The sequence below is a fragment of the Macrotis lagotis genome, chromosome 3, assembly GCF_037893015.1.
Source record: "Macrotis lagotis isolate mMagLag1 chromosome 3, bilby.v1.9.chrom.fasta, whole genome shotgun sequence".
Lineage (NCBI taxonomy): Eukaryota > Metazoa > Chordata > Mammalia > Peramelemorphia > Peramelidae > Macrotis > Macrotis lagotis.
Window position 1 is genome coordinate 275,893,209 of NC_133660.1, and position 5,681 is coordinate 275,898,889.

The 5,681-nt window shown below is 43.1% G+C and overlaps 1 long non-coding RNA gene across 1 annotated transcript; it reads right to left on the reverse strand.

The window, feature by feature from the left end:
* Positions 1-1,698: 1,698 nt before the first annotated feature.
* On the reverse strand, positions 1,699-3,326 carry LOC141518625 (uncharacterized). The gene is made up of 3 exons (XR_012477240.1): positions 3,215-3,326; positions 2,985-3,114; positions 1,699-2,687 (listed from the first exon to the last, which is right to left on the reverse strand). It is a non-coding gene; the product is annotated as an uncharacterized LOC141518625 (long non-coding RNA).
* Between the last annotated feature and the right edge of the window lie 2,355 nt (positions 3,327-5,681).

Genomic DNA, 5,681 nt, shown 5'->3' on the forward strand with positions numbered 1-5,681 from the left:
CCTTGGTAGGTTTTATGCATTTGTAGTTAATCAGAATAGTATTTCCTTTCCTCTCAGTCTCCTCTTTGATATTGTTTTATATCAGAATGCTATTGATTTTTGAGGCCTTTTTTTGTAGTTTTGCACTTGTACTGAAGCTATTAATTGTCTCTATTAGTATTTTTCTGATTCTCTAGGGTTTCCTAAGTATCTTACCACATCATTAGCAAATAGGAATAGTTTTAGTTTCTTTTTGCCCATCTTTATTTAATTTTGTTCTCTTGTCTGGTTGCTTTTCTCTAGCATTTCCAGAACTATGTGAACTAAGGTTGGGAGAATTGGTTGATTGACTTTATTCTCATATTTATTGGGAAAGTTTCCAGTATATTTCCACTGCATATAATGCTTCTTTTGGTGTTTCCATGGATACTTTCATGATATTAAAGAGGTTCCCCCCCATAAAAAATTAAAAGGGACTTTCTATGCCAATATCTTCTTTGTAGGGATTTTTTAAAGTTTTTTTTAAGAGAGATTTTTTTTTGATGAATAAGTGTTGTATTTTGTCAAAGCTGTTTTTTGCATCTATTTAGATGATCATAAGGTTGGAGAGCTTTTTGTTTTCAATATGATTAATTATGGTGAGTGTGAAAAGAACTTTTCAGTAGGAGTAGAATTGTTATTTAAATCCAACTCAATAAATGTCTATGTAGCCTCAGCTGTCTGCAAGACCTCCTGTTCCATGGTGGGAATATAAAGATGCTTGCCTTTGGGGAATTGAGCAGAAAAGATGAGAATCCTAGGACAATAGCTCTAAAATTGGAATGGGTCTCAGAGGCATCTAGAACATCTCCCCAGTTCTGTAGATGAGGAACCTGAGGCAAGACATATATGTGTCCACACACACACACACACACACACACACACACACACACACACACAGCAGCTAGGTAGCTAGCATCCTAGATCTGGAATCAGAAAGACTCACCTTCTGGTCTCAGATACTTACTAGTTGTGTGACCCTGGGCAAGTCACTTCATCCTGTAGTCCAGTCTCTTTGCCAAGAAAACCCTAAATGGGGTCAGGGAGAGTTAGACATGATTGAAGGCCACAAACAACACTAACAACCCAGATATGTCTGTGGGTGTGTATACACAGAACTCTATACATGCATATCTGTCTTTCCATCCACCCATCTCCAGTGCCTAGCATCAGGTCCGACGTGGAGGCAAGTGGCTCCATCCGCAGAGAGACACTCCTAAAGTCACCCTCTGCTCAGTGAACTCTCGAGGGTCCCTAGTACCCCAAAGTTTCTTTAAATACAGTCTTGGGCCTTGAAAGCCCTTCCTCCCACCTATATTTCCAACCTTATTACACACACACACACACACACACACACACTCACCTTCTTGCTGGCTCTCCCCCGACACCTCATCTCTTGCCTCTGTATCTTTGCCTACAATATCCCCCACATCGGAAATCTGCTCCCCCTTCTCCCTCTTATGACCTCTGATTTCCTTCCAAGGTCAGCTAAGAATCACCTGACAGGGCTGTAGCTGGCCTCCCCAGTTGATTACTGACAGGACATAAATACGCTTGTTTTGTTTTTGTTTTTGTTTTTGCTTTTTCATTTATTTATTTTCATCCATTTGCACATGGACATTTCCAAGTTACAAAGTTTCCCTCCCCCTCTTCCCACCCCCCCTCCCCTCAGTAGGGAACAGTCAGGCTAGCATTTTACATACATCTTTTGTTAAACATGTTTGCATATTCGTCATTTTGGGCATGAGGAATTAGGATTAAGGGAAAGAGATCCAGAAGAGATCCTTTTTATAAAGATTTCATCAGATTCAGTAGGGGCATTTTTTCCTGTTTTGTTTTCTTTTTCTGCCTCTGGTTGGGAATAATATAGTCCATAATCTGTCAAATACGGTTATCCTAGCTCTCTGGACTGCAGAGTGGAGCTGCATCCATCAGGGTTGTTCATCGCATGATGTTGCAGATGTGGACATTGTTCTCTTGGCTCTGCTCCCTTCTCTCAGCTTCAGATCCTGTAACTCATTCCATGCTTCTCTAGAGTCTGACCATTTATGGTTTCTTATAGAACAAAAATATTCCACAGTATTCATGTACATAACTTGTTTAGCCAGTCCCCAATGGATGGGCATCCTCTCAATTTCCAGTCCTTTGCCACTACAAAAAGAGCTGCCACGAATATTTTGGAACATGTAGGACTTTTCCCATGTTTTTACAATTTCATTGGGATATATTCCTAGAATTGGAATTGCTGGGTCAAAGGGTATGAACAGTTTTATTGCTCTTTGGACACAGTTCCATATTGCTCTCCAGAAAGGTTGGATCCGTTCACAACTCCACCTGCAATGCTGCCTCCTGGCCCACCTCGAGGCTGGTGTCAGTCCTGGCCTATGAAGGAACAGCCCCAAGATCAGTCAAGGGCTGGAGCTTGCCCAGAATTCACACCTTCTACCTCTTTTCTGTTCCTGTGAGTGTCCATTGGAGGCACAACTCTGGTAGATTGGGATGCCTCTGGTTCTACCTCCAAAAGGCATGTAAATTGCCTTTTTGTATTTGAACCCCTCCCTCTCCCACCTCAAAATATTTTGTTAGGGTTTCTTGCATGAAGACTCCTGCAGCAGTCCTGTCCTTGTTGGTGAAGCATGTGTTCTAGGGGCTTCCCAGTTTGCTTGGCCCTTAAAGAGAAGGAGGAGGAGCAGAAGTGACATTGGATCACATGGGGCCTACCTTATGGGCATCTTTTTATTCACCTTTTAGAGATATCAAGATTGAAGAGATGGCCCAGAGATTCCCTGTCCTCGGAGATTCCAACAAAGGCAAAGTCTAGGAAACCATCCCAATATCCCCCCTTTCCCATAAACCCTTCATCTCTTCATATTATTTCTGGGATCCAACTCAAGGGCCCTCTCCTTTGGCAAGTCTTCCCTGCCTGTCTCCTTCTTCCAAGCAGCTTGGAGTAGCCCCTCACCTACCTTCTTCTTGCACATTGGAGTTTCTGAATGGACTTGTCCTGCCTTCTCTATTTGTTCCACCCGTTGGAATGAGTCTTCTCCTTGGACCCACTGGACTAGAAACTTTTCAAGGGCAGAAGCTTTGAGGAACCTGAGAGCAGGGTGTGAAGAAACTTAAGTTTTATTCATCCCCCCCCCTTATTTTATGGAGGGTGAAACTGAGACCCAGGCAGGGGAAAGGGTTTGCTCACAGTCATAGCCAAAATAGGTGGCAGAAACAATCCTTGCATCCAAGTCTCAAGACCATCCATGATTTTTTTTCTGCTCCATCCCCAGGCAGCTGGGCACTGGTTCATCATCCATGCCTTCTCAGATAGTCTTATCAGTCACATTCCTGAGGGAAGGGCACACTGTGCTCATGATCCTTCGGATCAAGTGACTAGTTACTCTCACGTGGTGCCGCTGGGCAGAGGTGCAGTAGTGTCAGCCAAGAATTTCAATGTCTCTGGTGACAGAATTGATGCTTGTAGGGACTAGTACTAGCAAACAGAGCCCTTTTTAAAAAATTAAACATTATTTTGAAAAAAATCCAACAAAAAATTCAGCTTCCCCCTACTAACTCCCTACCTCCTTGAGAAAGAAACAAAAACAAAACTGTTAGAATCATGAAGGGTTAAGCAGAACAACTTGCCACCCTGGCTGTGTCCAAAATATCAGCTCTCTCTGCACCCTAAAACCATCTCCATTCTGCCAGGAAGTGGGAAGCATGCGCCATCGCTTTGTCACTTTCCATTTCCAATTCTTTTTTTTTTAGGTTTTTTTTGCAAGACAAATGGGGTTAAGTGGCTTGCCCAAGGCCACACAGCTAGGTAATTATTAAGTGTCTGAGACCGGATTTGAACCCAGGTACTCCTGACTCCAGGGCCAGTGCAATTCCAATTCTTTACCTTAGCTAAAAGAGATGTAAATTTGTTTTACTATTTCATTTCATTAAAGGTAACATTTCCCCTCTAGAATTTGCTCGGTTAAATCATTCTTGATCATAAGCCCATCTCTTTTGCCTTGTGGCATACTGCACTCCAAGCTCTCTGCTCCTTCACTGTGGCGGCTGTTAGATCATGTGTGATCTACGCTGAGTTCCTCAGGACATGAATTCTTTCTTTCTGTCTGCTTGCAGTGTTGGTTTTTTCCTTTGACTCAGGAGCTCTGGATGTTGCCCATTATGTTCCTGGGAGTTTTCATTTGAGAATTTTTCTCATGAGGTGAATTAATTCTATTTCTATTTTGCCTCCTGGTTCTGAGCTATCCAGGGAGTATTATAGTTTTGGGAAATCTCTTGCTTCAACTTCTCTTGGTTATGGCTTTGGTGATGGTGAAATTATCTCTCTACTTTCTCTGATCAGTTGTTTTTGCTGTGAGATACTTTATATTTTTCTTTTTTTTTTTGGTCTTTGTTAAATATTTCTTGCTGCTTTACACGTCATTGACTTCTTTCTGGGCCATTCTGATTTTCAATTAGTTTGCTGCTTGAGCAAGATTTTGTATGTCTTATGCTAAGCTGATAATTCCCTTCATAATCCTTCCTTCCATAGCTCTCATTTTATTTACAAAAATATTTTAACTTAAAAAAACACACCTCTTGCTTCATTTCTCCCAGTAATTCTAATTGAGTTTCTTCCCAACCTGTGTTTTCCTCTGAGGCTTTACTTGTGGATGTTTTGAAGCCACTTTCTGGGTTTGCGTCTTAAGCGACCCCGTCACCATAATTTTTTTTATGGTGATATTCTTTTGTTTTGTTCACTTGTTGCTCATTCTTCCAGCCTACTTCCCAACATCAAAATTTATGTTCAGGTCAGGCTCTGAGCACTTTTGGAGGAAATGGAAGGGAATGAAGCAACCATATGGGGCCCCCTGTGTGCAATCTACCACGTTAGTCACTTTATAAATTTATCCCATTTGATTCTCAGAGCAACCCAGCCCAGGGGCATGGAGAGCAGTAAGTGTTGTTCCTCAACTTGACTTAGAAACTTGTAGAGGACTGTCATCTTCCCTTTGGTCTGGGATTCCTGCTCTGATCATTCCTCTGTAGCCTTTAGACTGGGCGAGAAACTGGAACTCAGACCCTGATCTGCTCCTAGAGTCTGTAAGCTGTTCACTTCTAGACTTGTTTCTCGATTGGTGTCAGATTTGACTCAGCCTCTCCTGGCATATCCCTCCTTGGTCAGCCCTGAATGGGGTGGTGAGTGATAGAGCCACTAGTTGACCCTGAGGCCTCTCTGGGCTGGACTTGAGACTTCATCTGGACCTGGGAGTCAACCCTCTCCTATGTGAGGATGCCCTGTACTACTGGGCCTGGCTGTCCCCAGTGTCCACAGTCTCCTCTCTCGGTCTCCCTTTGCTGACCTGACCAGGATATGGGTTCACTGTGCTTTGTCTTGGATGTCCCTGGTAGGGGACAGTCTGGTGTGTTTCTCCATCTTTGGGGAGGGGGGACGCTATACCTCTTCTTGTTCCTTCACCATCTTGGCTCCATTTCCCAAGATTGTGGGACTTTGATACCTGCTACTTTTGATTCAACAGGTACCAGTAAAAGGTAGGGCAGGTGCTGCCAGATTTACAGATGAGGAAATTGAGGCACAGTGACAGGGAGGAGGGGCTCACAAGGCTAATCCCCTAAAGACCCTCCTGCTTTTCAGGACATTTTGTGCATGTTGTCTT